Source organism: Orcinus orca, chromosome 8 (genome assembly GCF_937001465.1).
Source record: "Orcinus orca chromosome 8, mOrcOrc1.1, whole genome shotgun sequence".
In the NCBI taxonomy this organism is placed as follows: Eukaryota; Metazoa; Chordata; class Mammalia; order Artiodactyla; family Delphinidae; genus Orcinus; species Orcinus orca.
The window spans coordinates 81,421,579-81,442,449 of record NC_064566.1 but is presented as its reverse complement, the minus strand read 5'-3'; the positions used below and the strand labels follow the sequence as shown (position 1 = coordinate 81,442,449).

The following is a 20,871-nucleotide window of genomic DNA, read 5'->3' as shown; positions in this document are numbered from 1 at the left end:
CTCAGGTTAGTTAAACCTCATTCTTGTCTCACCTTTTCTTACTAAGGGAGGATGGTCAATGAGACAACTTTTTCCAAGCAGGAAAAGATGGTAACTCCTGTCTTACCACCACCCTGTGCAAGGGAAAAATTAGAGAAGTGCCGTTTATCTTATTAAATGTGGCAGATTGAGACATATTGTACCTCAACTCCTTTCCAAAAACTACACTAACATGATAATACTTTTAAAATAACAAAAATCAAAGGAATAAAGAGAATGTGAAATATAGCAGAGCAAAAGATGTCTATACATACAATTTTGGAAGGTGAAAATTAAATAGGAAGTGACACCCAAGTTGACAAAGGAAAGTGAAACTTTAAACTGACTGAGAAGAAGCCAAGAAGAAGCTAACTGATTCATGCTTCACAGTTTTAGAAAAGCTTAGAAAGGAGAGCCAGTGAATATCTCAGTAGAGAAAGGTATGGATTTAGGCAAGATAAATGAGGACTGGCTGAAGTTTTTTTTTTTTCTTTACTTATTTGTTTGTTGTATAAAGATTTTTCAGTCCTCAGACTTTCCTTAAACCCAGCAGAAGATTGTAGTTTAAACTTTGGAGAGGTTGAATTAGAGGTGCTCTGTACTCAGAGATACTAGGCACAACTGAGAGTAGTAGTAATATACCTGAGAAATGAGATAAAGTAAAAATATTTGTACAATGAATTGGGAAACTTATATTCATTTGGCCTGTGTGATTCACATAAATTTGGCAGCTAAAAGTTCCCCCTAGACCAAGAGACTAGATGATTCCTCTCTGGAGCACATGTATTAGCCTAATACATAATACCCACTAACCCTGATTTGGAAGTCTTCCAACAAAATAGCTAGGTCTAATTACCCTACAAGGAATCCCAACAGTCAACATTTTTATCCATCTCCCTTCACAATTCACAAAAGGCTTCCAATAAAATTTTTGAAGCCCCACTTCCAAGAGAATAATCAGACATTTGGACAGAAAGACCTTAAAAGTGAAACAGACAAAATTAAAAATAATAGGAAGTTAGAAACTATAAACTATGATGTCATAGAGATTATGAGAAAAATGACAAGAAACTATAATTAATTTCTTAAAAGAGATATGAAAAAATATTGTATTTATAGAGAACGACAGGAGATTATAAGAAAGACTATTCAAAGAATTTGAAAAATAATCTCTTGAAAATATGATAGTAGAAATAGGAATTTTACCATAAGGAATAGAACATAAATTTGAGTTATTCTCCATGAAAGTAAAATAGAATTAATTGAAAAAAACTGAATAAAAATATAAGAAAGAGACTCAGTAGACTCAGACCACAGGGGCCAACAGTTCAGCAAAAATAAATAAATAAACAAAAAGAAGTAAGGATAAGAAAACTTCTCACAAATGAGGGGCTTATGTTTCCTGATTGAAAGCCTCCACAGAGTGCCTAGCATATTATAGGTAAAATGAGTAACACCAAAGTACCTCATGAGGAAATTTCAAAACACTAGATTAAAAGTATTTTTTAAAGTATCACAAAAAAAAAATCTTACACAAAGCTTAAGGCATAGCACAGCAGTACATTTTTCAAAAGCAATGCTGATGGTCAGAATTTAGTAAAATTTAGAATTTTCCTTCAAAAATATGAAAGTTATTTTCAACCTAGAATCTTATTCCCTATAATCAAGTAAACTTAAACTTTTTCACACAAACAACATCCAAAAGAAATTTATATCTCACACATTTTCCCAGAAAGCTACTCAAGTATATGCTTCAACAAAACAAGGGCTGAAGGCTGACAGGACTCAGTTGAGATTGGAACAAAGGACAAAGTATCATTAAAAGAAGCATTCATGAAAAGAAAGTGAAGAAAACAAGAAAAGTGAAACTTTTAAGATAGCTGCTCTGTACAAATATGATGAGTGGATATTTACACTTACATAGGAGTGTTTGGTGATGAGATAGTTATGGCTATGTAGAAAAATAAGCAAGCAAAAAAACAAAAAGACACAATTATGAACACCAGAGAAAAAATTTTACAGAAATATGAGTAGATATGAATTACGGTTCAACTGTGAATAATTATATACTTATAACAACATATATTAAATATTGGTTTAATCAAAAAAGTTTTACATAAATAAACTGAAAGGATGCTAAGGAAGGTAATGATTCCTTTGTGGGTAGCATGTAAAAAATTAAATTCTTATCAACCATATAAAAATTCAATAAATTGTGCCAATTCTCAAATAGCAGTATGAGTTATTACTGAGAAATATGACAGTAAATATCACAAGACAAAGTTAAACAATGTTAATAGATTTTCTCTCAGGGAAAAAGAAACCAGATTAGGGAAATGGGTTTTATATGCCTGCTGTTTTGAGGTAGAGGTGGTGGTGGTTGTAGCTGTGACAAGCCCAGTCTACAAAAGAGAGAAAGAAGGAGAGAGAGAGAGGTAAAGAAGAAAAGGGGAGAGAAGAAAAGGGGAGAAGCAAGGAAAAGTGAGCCAAAGAGATAGGGTAAGCTTTGTTCCAAGAGCGCAGTCCTGGTCCTACTTGCCTTCAAAGATTTGTGACTAAAAGTATGACAGGGGTACAGCCTACTCGCAAGAGGGAAAGTTATGAATCTTATTCACATCTTTTTTTTCCTTAAATAAGAACATCCCGGAAAATAAACAACCTGATATGTATTCAGAGTTTTGTCTTTGCTAAATCATTCATGATATTGTGTTCATAGAACAGAGTGTGACATGAATAAACATTAACAGCAAATACACAAAAATAAATTTATATCTGAATTGCAGATAATTGTTATATATGTATTCACCATGAATCTCAGTCTTGACTGAACATTAAAATCACTTAGGGTGTTTTTTTAAAATCCAAGCCTGGTCCCCAAAACACTCTCTGGGGACAAGGCCCGGGCATCAGTAGTTTTAAGACTCTCCAGGCTATTTTAATTTGCAGGCAAATTGAAATTATGACTGTTTCATGTGGTCCTCAGACTAGAAGTATTGGCATCATCTAGGTACTTTTATTAAATGTAAAAATCTCAGAACCTACCCCCAGACCTACAGAAGGAACAGTTTTGGGTGTAGGTAGCAGCAATCTGAGTTTTAATAAGACTTTCAGGTGATTCTGAAGCACACTATAGTTTGAAAAACTTTGCTTTAGGGTCTTACTTTATACAAGGTAGTTAATGGACCTATTGGGTTGAGCAAAAAGTGCCTTCTGTTTTTAAGTAAAAGTAAAAGACACATTTTTCATTTTCACCAAGAACTTTATTGAACAACGTATTCACCCTTTTGTTCCACTACCCTCTGCCATTTCTCAGGCAACTTCATAATTCCACCTTCCTAAAACTTTTTATCTTTTTGAGCAAAGAACTGTTCCAGGTGCCTTTTACAGTTTTCCAGGGAATTGAAATTTTTTCCATTAAGAGAATTTTGTAAAGACCTAAATAAATGGAAATCCAAGGGTGAAATGTCTGGTGAATACAGCAGATGAATCAGAACTTCCCAGCCAAGCTGTAACAGTTTTTGCCCGGTCATCAAAGAAACATTCGGTCTTGTGTTATCCTGGTGGAAGACGCGTTTTCTATTGACTAATTCCGGATGCTTTCTGTCGAGTGCTGCTTTTAGTTGGTCTAACTGGGAGCAGTGTTTGTTGGAATTAATCGTTTAGTCTTCCAGAAGGAGCTCATAATAGGGGACTCCCTTCCAGTCCCACCATATGCACAACATCACCTTCTTTGGATAAAGACCGGCCTTTGGTGTGGTTACTGGTGGTTCATTTTGCTTGCTCCACAATCTCTTCCATCCCACATTACTGTACAATATCCACTTTTTACTGCCTCTCACAATTTGCTTTAAAAATTGGACGTTTTCATTACGTTTAAATAGAGAATCACATGTGGAAACACGGTCAAGAAGGCTTTTTTCACTTAGCTTATGTGGAACCCAAACATCAAAGTGAGGAACATAACCAAGGTAGAGTAAATGATTTTCAATGCTTCATTTGGATCTTCTGAGTATGTGGGCTATATCCCACGTGGTATAACACTGATTGTTCTCAATTAATGTCTCAATTTGATCGCTATCAACTTCAACTGGTCTACCTGATGGTGGAGCATTGTTAGCGAGAAATCTTCAGCAGGAAACTTCACAAATTGCTTTTGAAATGTTTGATCAGTCACAGCACCTTCTCCATACACTGCACAAATCTATTTTTGTGTTTTGGTTGTGTTTTTACCTTTCTTGAAATAATAAAGCATAATATGCCAAAAATGTTGCTTTTTCTTCCATCTTCAGTATTAAAATGGCTACACAAAAATTCACCAACCTTGATAAGCCTTTTTTTTAAATGCTCGCTGATATGACAGCTGTCACATAAATTCTAACAAAATTATTTCAAATGAAGTTAAAGACAACTAAGTGCTACTAGAGCCATCTTACAGAAAAACCCAAAAGAAATTTTTTGACCAATCCAATACAACTAATCATACCAACTATCCCAGTTTATCAGGATAATCTTAGTTTGATATTTAAAGCCCCATATGCTAGATAAACCAGAATGATTGGCTACCCTCAGCAGCAGTATTACTTGAAATTTTGTTGTAAATAAAAAGTATCAGGCCCTCCTCTAGACAGCCTAAGTTCAAATTTGCATTTTAAGGAGAGATCTAGATGACTTGCATGTGCTTGACAACTTGAGAAGCACTGCCCTTAGACAGTAATGATTTTCATGCCTACTGCACATTAGAATCACCTGGGTGTCTTTTTAAAAACAATGGTACCCAGGCTTTACCCAAGATTGAATCAGAGTTTCTGAGCTTGAGCTCCAGGCCTCTATGAAACTATGATTGAGCACAACTACAAATTTCTTGTTTTGTTTTGTTTCTGTTTGTTTATAAACATTTGAAATTTTATTTAAAATAATTACAACCATGAACATTGTTACAGTTAGAGGCCTTCTTTGTTCTCTACAATGACACTGAGCACATTTGTAAGGGGTTCCCATTGTTTGGTCTTAAACAACCACCTTTCAAAGAAGGAAAAAAAAAACTTGGCACACTACCATTTACGTTGTTTGTTTCTTCACAAATGGTGAAAATACTAAAGAACAGACAAGGAATAATCATAATGTGTGACCAACATTATAAATATGGAATTATAAATTTAAACATTTGTGCAGGGAGCTCATCTTGGTGCTCTGTGGTGACCTAGATGGATGGGATAGGGGGGCATTAGGGACGTCCAAGAGGTAGGGGATATATGTATATATATAGCTGATTCACTTTGTTGTACAACAGAAACTAATACAACATTGTAAAGCAACTATACTCCAATAAAGAAAGAAAGAAAGAAAGTATAAAAAGTAAATAAATCTGGTAGTCAATGCAGCTCCGTGGGGTCTCTGCATCTAGTAGGGTCAGTCTCTGCATTCCTGATGATGCTCACTTTTATCCATTTTCCCATGTTCTTCACTCCTGCCTCTTATTCCTCCCATCTGTTCCATCAAAGGTCCAGGGTGTCCCCTAGGCCACCTTGTCTTCCTCCACAAAAGCCACCCTTTGTCCATGCCCTGGCCATCACAGAAGCCACCTCTGTCTCCACCACAGCCACCTCTGAACATTCCACTAGAACCACTATGGTCCATGAGGCCACCTCGTGCTCTCAGCATGCTACCAGGGCCACCTCTGCCATGGTCACTGCCCGGGGGTGGGAAAGGTGGTGGGAGAAAGCCTTCAGGCTTTGGGGCCTTACACTGGTTGCACTCTGTTCTACAGGTGAAGTTCTGCTTTACACACCCCTGATTGGGGCACTGCCAGTCTCCAGCTTGGTGCTGGACCTTTCTTCCTCCAGACAGGTTCCTTTGGGAACTGCAGGGCCCTCTTGGTGGGAAGCCTCCTCTGTCTCCTCCTCAGCCTCCCATGTAACCCATGGGTCCTCTAGGACCTCCCGGGTCCCTTGGACCTCCTCGGAGATGTGGCGCCATCCCTCTGCCCTCACGGGATGGCTGCATTCCTCCCTGCATGCTGTTCATTGGAGGCTTCTTCCAAGCCAGAGAAATTTTAAGTTTGCTCCCTTGAAAAATCCTTCCCATCAAACCACTCGACAGCAGTATTGGCAGTTGGTGGGTCTTCATAGGACACTGTAGCATCACCTTTGGCCTTTCCTGTTTCCTTGTCCAAGTATATATGAATCATGGGTTGTCCAGTCCTCTTGTTCACCTTAACAACTCCACACTCCTTAAAGAAGTCTGCCAGATCATCTAGAGTCACACTGTCATTTAATTCCTGCACATAAATTGCACTGTTGTCAGAGTCTTCATCTGGATCTGCAGGTGGGCCTAAATCAAGATCTGGTCCTTCATCTATGGGTCCATCAGGCTTATTGAAGCCACCTGGCTCTTCAGTGCCCATTCCACCATGTCCTCTTCCCCATCCACCTGTGTTCATGCTTCCAGGATCAAATCCTCCTCTTCCACTGCCTTGGTTATCAGGGCCACTCATGCTCTGGTTCTCTCCTGGATTTAGGTTTCAAAGAATTATCAGTGTTCTGTGGTTACAACAACTGAAAAATCTCAACAAAAATCATAGTGAAAAATCAAAATAGTTGTCCAGACTAGGATAAATATCTAAAGGTTCACCACGTCTTTAGGCTAAAATAGATCTTGAACAGTATTATGCTTTTACTTTTTAAGATATGAATTACTGTGCTTTACCTGCACTAAGTAACCACTTTGAAACACATTGCTTTGGGGGTATTATTGAGAAGTAAATATATAAGCAAAAATCTCCATGGAATATATTAAGCTTTAGCTGTAAATTAGCTGTTTTGAGCACTTAATTAAAATACTATCTCATTCTTTTCTTAAGTACAGTGATTTTCCTATAAGAAATAGAGTTTAAGATATCAAGAACATGAATTTGCAATCACCCAGCTTAATCAAGCCTGAGTATCCCCATTGCCTACTAATCTATCAGAAACTGATGTGGTCATACATTGTTCATTCAGGTGTGCTGCTGATATGACTCATACTGGCAGAAAGCTCAGGTTCATTAGATAAAAATCAAACTTGATCTTGCATTGTAATGCAGTCTTCTAACATGCATTTAAGAAACAATAATGTAGCTCTTTGTGGTTGCAACCACTTCTATTATTTTCTCCTAGGATATTGTACATATGCTCTTTTGATTTAATCAAATGTATTACAATCACACTTTATCTTACTAACACAACTTTTTTTGAGTACTAAAAAATTCCTCCTGACCCAGCTAAAGAAGAACATGTGATAGAATTTTATTCTTAGAGAATGGGAATGAATTTTTTAATTATCCATATGTTCCTACCCAAAATTCCAAGGACACAGATCTGCTTGACCACTGGCTAGAAGTAAGAGTATCTGGAAGTATGAAGTCAAAAAGCAGAGCAAAGCTGTGTTTACATGAGGTGAATTCTAAATTTCGGTTATGTTAGGTTAGGGTGCGAGCTTTCTTAGCTACCACTAACTGGAATGCAATTATGTATTACTGATCAGGTATTCAATAGTCAAAAATTAGTGGTACATAAAGTATTGCTTTGGCATTTAAGTAGTTACTATCCTCATGATCTATATACTGTCTTGTCATGTATGACAAGATCTGGGACCCAAGTGGTAGTCTGAGATACATACCATCTTGAACAACTTTATGTATGTGAGACAGAGTGGGCTAGATACTTGCACCACTCTGACTTGATCTGATCAGCTTGGAGCTTCAAGAAGCCAACTGTATAATAACTCTATTGGTTATTGGGATTCCTTTTCCTTGCTTGTCTTTTTTATAGGATCTCTGAAATGCAGCTCTGTTATGGTCAATACTTTTAGAGAATGAACTTATAATTACCAGGGGGAAGGGCAGGGAGAAAGGATAGACTGGGAATTCAGGACTAACATGTACACACAGCTATATTTAAAATAAAATGTCTTTCTATGAAAAAAAATTTTTTTGTTTTCTCAGATTTTTTTTTATGCCAGAAGACTGTTGTTTTTAATGTTTTTTCATGTCATATAGTTTTTTGAGTCATATAGCAAGTATTGTTGCCATGCAAGCTATAGGTGTAAAACAGAGAAATTAATGGTTATTCTTCCTTTCTTTTAACAACCATGTAATGAGCACCACCAGTTTTATGCAGGTCTAACTCTGTGATATGCAGAAAGATGAATAATGAAGCAGCCGTTGATCACAGGGTCTAACAAAAAGTACAGATGTATACAATAACTACAAAAAGTACAGATGTATACAAAAAGTACAGATGTATACAATAACTAAGCAAAAAGTACAGATGTATACAATAACTACAATTGTTAAAAGTGCATTTCATGAGTGGTGTGGAGAAATGCTGGGGCTATGAAAGGGAAAGATCAATTTGATTTTGGAGTATCAGGAAAGACTTCACGAAGTCAGTAGTTAAAGCAATGTTTGTAGATAAGCATTGCAGAAAACCAAAATTTAATCTCTTCTTTCATTTTCTATTTGATGTTTAAATCTCCATACGTCACTTGGCCTTTCTCATTTGTAACAGGAGATTTAAAGCTTTTGTCTTAAGGACAGATTGCATGTCTAAATATAAAAGGCAAAAACTAAAGGATTTACAAAAAAATCGTAGGAGAAAATCTTTATGATCTTGGAATAGGAAAAGCTCCCTTAAACAGTACATAAAGAGGTTAAGAACATATAAATCTTTTGTTTTGTCTTCATCAGCCAGTAATACAGTGGAAGATGGATGGACAAACTAGAAGAACATGTGAAGATATTGGTGATACTATGTCTGAAAAATGACTCATACCTTAAATATTTTTTAAAATCTCTCAGAATTAGGTAAGGCAAAGACATTTAAAAATAGGTGAGAGACTTGCCAGTCACATCACAAGATAGGATGTCCACTTGCCCCATAAACATGAAAAGTATTTGACTTCACTTATTATTGGAGAAATGCAAAATAGAATCACAGTACATATAATTTTACTAGAAGAGTGGAAATGACAAAAGAAAATTCCAAATGTTGAGGAAGATGTGGAGGAACTAGAATTCTCATGTACTCTTAGTAGAAGTATAAACTGATAAAACCACATAGGAAGATGTTTGACAGTTTTCAATCGAGTGTAAGTTTACCGTATGTCTCAGCAATTCCAGCCCTAGGAATATACCTGTATTGTATCCTATTGCTGCTGTAATAAACTACCTTAAACTTAGTGTCTTAAAACAACACAAATTTGTTATCTTACAATTCTTTAAATAAAAAGCCTCATCAGGTCTCAGTGAGCTAAAATAGAGGTGTCTTATGTTCCTTTCAGCACTTTCTAGGTTAGAGTCCGTTCTGAAGCCATTCCCAACTTCTAGAAGAGTCCTGCATTCCTCGAGTCATGGCCAAGCCCTCCATTAACGCCAGGAATGTTGGATTCTCTCACCCTTCTTCCTTCATTATTTCTCTCTCTCTCTCTCTCTCTCTCTCTCTCTCTCTCTTTCTCTCTTGGCCTGTCTCTCTCTCTTTGTGCCTTTCTGTCATCTCTCTGCCTCTCTTTGCCTGTATCTCTGTCCCTCTTTGTCTCTGTCTCTCCTTTTCTCTATCTCTCTGATTTTCTTTCTCTCTGTCTGTCTCTTTCTCCTTCTCTCTTTCTTTCACCCACTGTAGCCAGAAAAGTTTCTCTGCTTTTAAAGACCCATGTGATCAATTGAGCCCATCTGAATAACCTAGCTCACTAACTCCATCCATCTTAAAGTTCTTAAATTAGACACATGTGTAAAGTCCAATTGGTGATGTAACATACTGACAGATTTAAGGATTTAGAAAGTAGTTATCAAGTTCAAAAACAGGCAAAACTCACCACTATATTAGAAATCATGATGGGGGTACCCTTGTGGAGGATGTAATTTATGATTAGAAGAGGACATGGGTGGGGGACATTTCCAGGATGATAGAACTGTTCTGTTTCTTATCCTGGGTAAATTGTTTAGTGTGTGAAAATTATGTACGTTATGCTTAAATATTACATTCAAAAAATCTGTTGTACTAACTTCACAGAGCAGTAGATATAATAACCAGATGATATAACAATATTGGAAATTATTTTTATTGGACTATACTATTTGACAGATGTTGTACAGATTTTTTTTGTTCTGTTTCCACATATCCCATATGATAAGCATTATATCCCCATTTAACAAATGAAGGGGTTAAGAACCAGAAGTGTTAAGTAGCATAGCTAATAAAGATCACCTTGACTTAAAAAAAATTAGTTTTGTTTTTTACTTTTTGCTTCTATATAATGGAAATCACCTGGTACCTTACTTATATCAAACTTTATCCCTTTCTATATAATATTGGAAATTTTGACCACACTTCTTTACTAGATTCTATTTACTATTTTCTGGTCAGAGACAAATAATTATCTATAACTACATGCAGCATGTAACAAACTATTTAGGAAAAGAGTTTCAGTTGCTTCCATGCATTTTCTAGACAATAGCATTGAAACGTGAAATGACATTGCATTCCAGAGTATACAGCCAGGACTTCTGCTTTTCAAAAGGATATTGTTCTCATAAATCATGGGAGGAAATGAGGTCCTGGAAATGCTAAAGGAGTCTGTAGAGCTATGGGATTCCCTCAACCTTTACCAACAGGTTTCTAGAATACTCCAATTATCTCTGCAGGATCAGGTATGCTTAAGATGAACTCTTCAACACTATAGAGAATACATCCCTTGCCTAGTCTTTGAGGTAAGATTGTTTCATAGAACTTTAGGGTTGCTTCTCTACTCTAAGATTCTGAGTTTGGAAATGCTATTTGAGATGGGTCTCCCTAAATGGTAACTAAAATCGTTGGTTCTTATGTATTGGTCTGATGGTGGCTACTAGGATATTTGGTTAATCAGTTGCATACTAAAAAAAATATAATGAATTTTTAAATTTCTCATACTTTTGCCACTTCTTGGAATCAAGTTTACAGTTATATCCTGGTAAGACAAGATATATCAGAAACAAAGGAGATTAAGATTCAACCTAAATCCAAACTATGTACTTCTTTATCACATATTCTAGTTATATATTATCAGGATAGATCAGGTATAGGAAATAAATCTGATGTTTTAAACATATTTAACTCCAATATTTTTAGTTTTCTTATTTATATTGGGACTTCAGCATTATTTATTCCAGGCACCCGAAATAATGGGTAAGAATTATTCACATAATTAAACTTGTATACTAAATATGTTTACACATTTCTCTCACACATAAACTACAAATGTGAGCTCTAAAGAGTTTTTTCATTGAGTTCCAGACTTTTAAAATATATAATTCAAAATATTATTTTGAAAATATTTAAAATATCTATACAAAAGACACTTGAAAGTGCTAGAAAATCTTCATTTTGGAGAAAGAAAGAGAGTTGGGGGGTTGTCAATGTCATAAAAAATTAGATTTTGAAGACAAACAAGAGAAGAATAAAAATAAAGGAAAAGCTGCATTACTATAATCACCTGACAAATGACTTCTACATTTTTATGTTTTTTTAATTTTGGAGTAAGTAGAAAGTATTAAAAAGTGTGCCAAAATGAGATATGAGATATAGATTTTCCCCTTGTTTTCTCAACTTATAGAAAAAAAAAAGCAATATTGCTTTTTGTTTCTGCAACTAGGAAAAGTCAAAAAGAACTGGCTAAAATGCACATCCTCCCACAATTTATTTTTGGTGTGCCAGGTCAAACTGTTGCAGAAGGATACTTGTTGAACTTCAATCTGGCTTGCCGTCTATCGGCACTTCAGTGCACTTCCACCACCACTTTGCATGCAAGATTGGTAGACAGGTAAGGCTACAACAGGAAAACAAGGTAGTTTATCACATGGAGGCTGCAACCCAGAAGTTCTGGATTCAAATGCAAAAAGTTATGCCTCTCTATGCTCTGCTTTTTTTCATCCCTAAGATGAGAGTAACATTAATAGCACTTACCTCACAGTGTTGTTGTGAAAATTAACTGAGCTAATATTTAAAAATTGCTTAGAACAATGTCCAGAATATTAGAAATGTTGCATAAGTTTTAGCCACAGTATATAGGCTTTTCTTTAGCTCAAGTGAAAGCATGATATTTCTTGGAAATGTAGAGGGAACTGCCCTTGAAGGCCAGTAAACATATGTTTGAAAAATATTATCCTTATCCTGAAGGAGCAGCTAAAGTTATTGAAAGGACTGCCAGGACACATTCACTGGTTATCTGATTTTCAGAGTGGGCTCTGAGCCTAGAGCTGGATTTAGTCTCCTCTGTTTCTAGAGCTGTCTACTGGCCACACATTTAAATGAGCACTTTTATTGCCCAGAAACATACAGACATCAGGCTAAGCTTTCTATACGACAACAGAAGAATCTGCACCTGACTAAGCTAAGGCAGTGCCCCAATAGGACTGCATAAGTCCTAAGGAATGGCTGTCTGTACTACTACTGCTTGTGTAACTAGTTATGTTAGAAAGAGAACATGTCTCTGGTAAATGATTCTCGAACACATGAGTGAAGTAGCATGCATATGGATTTTGTTTTGTTTTGTTTTCTGTTTACATTCAACATGTAGAGAATAAACAACATGTACTACAATGTGTACCACATTGAAAGAAAACTCAAATGATATTGTTGAATTTATAAGGAAAAAGCATTAGAGTGTTACCACTAATTTTTACTTAAAGAGATTTACCAAATAATTCTTAAAATAAGCAATATCCCCTAGAACATTTCAAATGTTTTCAATATTCAACATGTATTTATTGAGCACTACTATGGGCCAAGTACCAATCTTACCCAATCTTAATTTAAGTGAGAGTAGATGTAGAAAAATACTGTATTGGGATTTAAACCATCTTTCTTAGCCTGTGTTATTTGACATTTATACAAGTATTTTTTGTATACTTGACATTACTAAGTATAATTTACACAGTTAATTTTCTGTCAATGGGTACTTTAGCCACAAAAACACTAAAATTACTTCCAGTTATAGTAATACATAACTTTACTGATTTTTCCAATCAAAAGTGACTAAAAACAATAATTTAAGAATATATGACATTATTGTCCCTTATATTAACTAATGTGGTCTTTAAATTAGTATATTGCTGAATGCTACTTAAAAAGAAAAGAATTGGAGGAGATAAACCACTGGGGAGCAAAGTTTAAACTTATATTCCTCTGTTTCTTGTAAACTGGTTATTATTTTCTTTAAATGTTATTAAACGGAACAGAGGCTCTCTGAGATAGTCAACTGTTCTAGTATTTATATCTATTTTTTAATCTCACAAGAGTGTAACATTTAACTGTGAGAACTGAGATGACCCTAGAGTTTTCTTTGTTAATAAGAAATTGAATTTGTCCATTTGACTAAAGCATAGATTTTGACTCCACTCTTTGGCAATGTGGATGCTGTCTGAATTATTTTTTCATATTCACAGCAGGATGGCAGTTTCATTTGCAAAGCTCCTAGTCCAATTTTTATATCTAGCAAAATTTAATCCATGTGATCTGAGATTTTACACTTTCTAGTCTCATTTTCTGAACTTCTTTTATCCTAAATAGATGCAACTCATGAGAAATAATGAGACTCTAACCTCCTACTTTTTTTTTTTTTTTTTTTTTTTTTTTTTGTGGTACGTGGGCCTCTCACTGCTGTGGCCTCTCCCGTTGTGGAGCACAGGCTCCAGACACGCAGGCCCAGTGGCTATGGCCCACGGGCCCAGCCGCTCTGCAGCATGTGGGATCCTCCCGGACCGGGGTACAAACCCGTGTCCCCTGCATTGGCAGGCGGACTCTCAACCGCTGTGCCACCAGGGAAACCCAAACCTCCTGCTCTTAAGGATGATTTTTACAGCTCCCAAGTTATAATTATCCACCAAAACTTCCTCTCTAAATCCATCCTGGCTTGTTTTCTCAGTCTCTGTCTCCTAATGAAAGTAAAAAGAAAAATATTGATGAAAGACTAAAAAATGATTAGTAAATCAAATATCTATAGGGCAGGATAGTTACTCAGTTTCAAAGCTTACCCAAAATTACATTTTCAACCAGTTGTTCAAATAATTGAAAAAAGATGAAGGGTATGTCTACCTATTTATGGGAGGGAAGGCAGTGGTGAGCCACTTCTGCTATTTTATACTTGGCTGAGCAACTGTGTATTTTTTTTAAATATAATACCTCTCTAATTTCAATTACTAGCTATTGTTCCTTAATTTTTGGCAACTGTTTGGCCTTCATTTATTGTTTTTATACTTTTCTCTGTGTTCATGTGTATTTTACTGGGAAAATAGAAGAAATTGAGGTTGCTGGACCAATGTCATTTTTTAAAAACAACTTTATTGAGATATAATTTATATGACATAAAATTAACTCATTTCAAGTATATAATTCAATGTTTTTTAGTATGTTCAGAGTTCTGCAAGCAGCATCCTAACCAATTTTAGGAAATTTTAATAAACATTAAAAAGAAACCTGATAGCCATTAGCTTTCTCTCCCCATTTCTTGCCCAAATCCTCCAGGCACAGGCAACTACTAATACATGTTCTCTTTATACATTTGCTTATTCTGGACATTTCATACAAATGACATAGAATACGTGGTCTTTAGTGACTGGCTTATTTCACCTAGTATAATGTTTTAAAGGTTTATCCATGTTTTGGCATATATCACTACTTTATTTCTTTTATGGCCAAATGATAGTCATTTGTATGTATATACTACATGTTGTTTATCTGTAAATTAGTTAATGCATTGGTTCAACTTTTTGGCCATTGTTAGAAATGCTGCTATGAACATTTATGTAATTTTTTTCCAAAACTTTTAGTGGAGTATAGTTGATTTACAATGTTGTGTTAGTTTCCAGTGTACAGCAAAGTGAATCAGTTATACATATACATATATCCACTCTTTTTTAGATTCTTTTCCCATATAGGCCATTGCAGAGTACTGAGTAGAGTTCCCTGTGCTATACTGTAAGTCCTTATTAGTTGTCTATTTTATATATAATAGTGTGTATATGTCAATCCCAATCTCCCCATTAATCCCTCTCCTCCTCTTATGCCCTGGTAACCATAATTTATTATGATTACTCTATTTCTGTTTTGTAGATAAGTTCATTTCTATGTTTTTCTTTAGATTCCACTTATAAGCATATTGTATGATATTTGTCTTTCTTTATCCAACTTACTTGATTCAGTATAACAATCTCTAGGTCCATCCATGTTGCTGCAAAAGGCATTCTTTAATTCTTTTTTATGGCTGAGTAATATTCAGTTGTATATACGTACCACCTTTTCATTATCCTTTCTTCTGTTGATGGATGTTTATGTTGCTCCCATGTTCTGGCTATTGAAAATAGTGCTTCAATGAGCATAAGGTGCATGTATCTTTTTGAATTATGATTTTCTCTCGATATATGCACAGGAGTGGGATTGTTGGATCCTATGGTAGCTCCATTTTTAGTTTTTAAGGAAACTCCATGCTGTTCTCCATAGTGGCTATACCAATTTACATTCTCACCAACAGTGCATGAGGGTTCCCTTTCTCCACACCTACTCTAGCATTTATTGTTTGTAGATTGTTTGGTGATGGCCATTCTGAGAGGTGTGAGGTGATATATCATTTAGTCTTGATTTGCATTTCCCTAATAATTAGTAATGTAGAGTATCTTTTCTGTACCTCTTGACCATCTGTATGTCTTCTTTGGAGAAATGTCTATTTAGATCTTCTGCCCATTTTTTGATTGGGTTGTTTGATTTTTTGATATTGAACCACTTGAGCTGTTTGTATATTTAGGAGATTAATCCCTTTTTTGTTACTTCATTTGAAAATATTTTCTCCAATTCTGAGGGTTGTCTTTTTGTTTTGTTTATGGTTTTCTTTACTGTACTGAAGCTTTTACATTTCATTAGGTCCCATTTGTTTCTTTTTCTTTTTCTTTTCATTACTCTAGGAGGTGGATCAAAAAAGATCTTGCTGTAATTTATGTCAGAGTGTTCTGCCTATTTTATCCTCTAAGAGTTTTATAGTATCTGGCCTTATATTTAGGTCTTTAATCCATTTTGAGTTTACTTTTGTGAATGGTGTTAGGGAGTATTCTAATTTCATTTTTTTACATGTAGCTGTCCAGTTTTCCCAGCACCACTTATTGAAGAGACTGTTGTTTCTCCATTGTACATTCTTATCTCCTTTGCCATAGATTAGCTGACCATAGGTGCATGGGTTTATCTCTGGACTTTCTATCAAGTTCCATTGATCTATATTTCTGCTTTTGTGCCAGTACTATACTATTTTGATGACTGTTTCTTTGTAGTATAGTCCGAAGTCAGGGAGCCTGATTCCTCCAAATCCATTTTACTTTCTCAAGATTGCATCGACTATTCGGGGTCTTTTGTGTTTCCATACAAATTGTAAATTTTTCTCTAATTCTGTGAAAAATGCCATTGGTAATTTGATAAGAATTGCATTGAATCTGTAGATTATTTTGGGTAATACAGTCATTGTGACAATATTGATTGTTCCAATCCATGGACCTAGTATATGTCTTCATCATTTGTTTGTGTCATTTTTATTTCTTTCATCAGTATCTTATAGTTTACTGAGTATAGATCTTTTGCCTCCTTAGGTAGGTTTATTCCTAGGTATTTTATTGCTTTTGTTGCAATGGTAAATGGGATTGTCTCCTTAATTTCTCTTTCTGATATTTCATTGTTAGTGTGTACGAATGCAAGAGATTTCTGTGTATTAATTTTTTTTTTTTTTTTTTTTTTGTGTGTGTGTTTTTTTGAGGTACGCGGGCCTCTCACTGCTATGCCCTCGCCCACTGCGGAGCACAGGCTCCAGATGGGCAGACTCAGCAGCCATGGCTCACAGGCCCAGCCACTCCACGGCATGTGGGATCTTCCCGGACTGGGGCACGAACCCATGTCCCCTGCATCGGCAGGCGGACTCTCAACCACTGCGCCACCAGGGAAACCCTGTGTATTAATTTTGTATCCTGCAACTTTACCAAATTCTTTGATGAGCTCTAGTAGTTTTCTGGTAACATCTTTAGGATTTTCTATGTATAGTATCATGTCATCTGCAAATAGTGACAGTTTTACTTTTTATCCAAGTTGGATTCCTTTTATTTCTTTTTCTTCTCTGATTTCTGTGGCTAGGATTTCCAAACTATGTTGAATAATAGTGACAAAAGTGGATAGCCTTGTCTTGTTCCTGATCTTAGAGGAAATGTTTTTAGTCTGAAAGCAGCAAAATACACTTTCTCCTCAGGTGCATATGGAACATTCTCCAGGATAGATCACATCTTGGGTCACAAATCAAACCTCAGTAAATTTAAGAAAGTTGGAATCATATCAAGCATCTTTTCCAACCACAACACTATGATATTAGAAATCAATTACAGGAAAAAAAAAAACATTTAAAAACACAAACACGAGAGCTTAAAGATGGTGGAAGAGTAAGATGTGGAGATCACCTTCCTCCCCACAAATACATCGGAAATACATCTACATGTGGAACTGCTCCTATAGAACACCTACTGAATGCTGGCAAAAGACCTCAGACCTCCCCAAAGGCAAGAAACTCCCCACGTACTTGGGTAGGGCAAAAGAAAAAACAGAGATAAAGGAATAAGGATGGGACCTGCACCAGTGGGAGGGAGCTGTGAAGGAGGAAAGTTTTCCACACACTAGGAAGCCCCTTCGTGGATGGAGACTCTGGGTGGTGGAGGGGGGAAGCTTCGGAGCCATGGAGGAGAGCGCAGCAGCAGGGGTGCAGAGGTCAAAGTGGAGAGATTCCCGCACAGAGGATCGGTGCCGAGCAGCACTCACCAGCCCGAGAGGCTTGTCTGCTCACCCGGCAGGACTGGTGGGGGCTGGGAGCTGAGGCTCGGGCTTCCCTTGGATCCCAGGGAGAGGACTGGGTTTGATGGCGTGAACACAGCCTGAAGGGGGCTAGTGCACACAGCTAGCCAGTAAGGAGTCCAAGAAAATGTCTGGAGCTGCCTAAAAGGCAAGAGACTTTTTCTTCCCCCTTTGTTTCCTGGTGCGCAAGGAGAGGGGATTAACAGCACAGCTTAAAAGAACTCCAGAGAGGGCCGTGAGCCATGGCTATCAGAAAGGACACCAGACACAAGCATGGCACGCTAAGGCTGCTCCTGCCACCAACAAGAAGCCTGTGAGCAAACACAGGTCACTATCCACACCACCCCTCCTGATAGCCTGTGCAGCCCGCCACTGCCAGAGTCCCCTGATACAGGGACAACTTCCCCAGGAGATCTCATGGTGCGCCTCAGGCTGTTGCAACATCACGTTGGCCTCTGACACCGCAGGCTCGCCCCACATCTGTACCACACCCTCCGCCTTGCCTGAGTGAACCAGAGCCCCCCGAATCAGCTGCTCCTTTAGCCCAGTCCTGTCTGAACGAAGAACAGACACCCTCAGGCAACATACATGCAGAAGCAGGTCCAAAACCAAAGCTGAACCCCAAGAGCTGTGAAAACAAAGAAGAGAAGGGGATAACTCTCCCAGCAACCTCAGGAGCAATGGATTAAAGCTCCACAATCAACTTGATATACCCTGCATCTGTGGAATACCTGAATAGACAACAAATCATCCCAAATTGAGGAGGTGGACTTTGGGAGCAAATGTATAGTTCTTTTTTTCCTGTTTTCCTCTTTTTCCGAGTGTGTATATGTATGCTTCTCTGTGTGATTTTGCCTTTTACCATTAGTCCTAGGGTTCTGTCTGCCCTTTTTTTTTTTTATTAAAATTTTTTTTCTTAATAATTATTTTTACTTTAAAAACTTTATTTTATTTTACTTTATTTTGTTTTATTCTCTTTTTTTCTTACTTTCTATTTTTTCTCCCTTTTATTCTGAGCTGTGTGGATGAAAGGCTCTTGGTGCTCCAGCCAGGGGTCAGTGCTGTGCCTCTGAGGTGCGAGAGACAACTTCAGGACACTGCTCCACAAGAGACCTCCCAGCTCCATGTAATAACAAATGGCAAAAATCACTAAGAGATCTCCAGCTCAACGCCAAGACCCACCTCCACTCAATGACCAGCAAGCTACACTGCTATACACACTGGCCAAAAAAACTAGCAAGACAGGAGCACAAACACATCTGTTAGCAGAGAGGCTTCCTGAAAATCATAATAAGGCCACAGACATACCAAAACACACCACCAGACGTGGACCTGCCCACCAGAAAGACAAGATCCAGCCCCATCCCCCATAACACAGGCACTAGTCCCCTCTACCAGGAAACCTACACAACCCACTAAACCAACCCACTGGGGACAGACATCAAAAACAACAGGAACTACGAACTTGCAGCCTGCAAAAAGGAGACCCAAAACACAGTAAGTTAAGCAAAATGAGAAGACAGAAAAACACACAGCAGATTAAGGAGCAAGGTAAAAACCCATGAGACCTAACAAATGAAGAGGAAATAGGCAGTCTACCTGAAAAAAAATTCAGAATAATGATAGTAAAGATGATCCAAAATCTTGGAAATAGAATAGAGAAAATATAAGAAATGTTTAGCAAGGACTTAGAATAATGAAACAGCAAACAAAAAATGATGAACAACAAAATAAATGAAATTAAAAATTCTCTAGAGGGGATCAATAGCAGAATAACTGAGGCAGAAGAACAGATAAGTGACCTGGAAGATAAAATAGTGGAAATAAATACTGCAGGGCATAATAAAGGAAAAAGAATGAAAAGAACTGAGGACACTCTTAGAGACAACTGGGACAACATTAAATGCATCAACATTCAAATTATAGGGTTCCTAGAAGAAGAAGAGGAAAAGAAAGGGACTGAGAAAATATTTGAAAAGATTATAGTTGAGAACTTCCCTAACATGGGAAAGGAAATAGTTAATCAAGTCCAGGAAGCACAGAGAGTCCCATACAGGATAAATCCAAGGAGAAACACGCCAAGAAACATAGTAATCAAACTATCAAAAATTGAATACAAAGAAAACATATTAAAAACAGCAAAGGAAAAACAACAAATAAAACACAAGGGAATTCCCATAAGGTTAACAGCTGATCTTTCAGCATAAACTCTGCAAGCTAGAAGGGGGTGGCAGGACATATTTAAAATGATGAAGGAGAAAAACCTACACCCAAGATTACTCTACCCACCAAGGATCTCATTCAGATTTGATGGAGAAATTAAAGGCTTTACAGACAAGCAAAAGCTAAGAGAATTCAGCACCACCAAACCAGCTTTACAACAAATGCTAAAGGATTTTCTCTAGGCAGTAAACACAAGAGAAGGAAAACACCTACAATAACAAACCCAAAACAATTAAGAAAATGGGAATAGGAACATACATATCGATAATTACCTTAAATGTAAGTGGATTAAATACTCCAACCAAAAGACTTAGACTGGATAAATTGATACAGAAACAGGACCCATATATATGCTGTCTACAAGAGACCCACTTCAGACTTAGGGACACATACAGACTGAAAGTGAGGGGATGGAAAAAGATATTCCATGGAAATGGAAATCAAAAGAAAGCTGGAGTATCAATTCTCATATCAGACAAAATAGACTTAAAAATAAAGACTATTACAAGAGACAAAGTAGGACACTAGATAATGATCAAGGGATTGATGCAAGAAGAAGATATAAAAATTGTAAATATTTATGCACCCAACATAGAAGCACCTCAATACATAAGGCAAATACTAACAGCCATAAAAGGAGAAATCAACAGTAACACAATCATAGCAGGGGAATTTAACACCCCACTTTCACCAATGGACAGATCATCCAAAATGAAAATAAATAAGGAAACACAAGCTTTAAATGATACAT

The 20,871-nt window shown here is 36.7% G+C and overlaps 1 pseudogene; it reads right to left on the bottom strand.

Moving 5' to 3' along the window:
• Positions 1–5,418: 5,418 nt before the first annotated feature.
• Positions 5,419–9,422, bottom strand: LOC101273228 (RNA-binding protein EWS-like; annotated as a pseudogene).
• Positions 9,423–20,871: the final 11,449 nt, after the last annotated feature.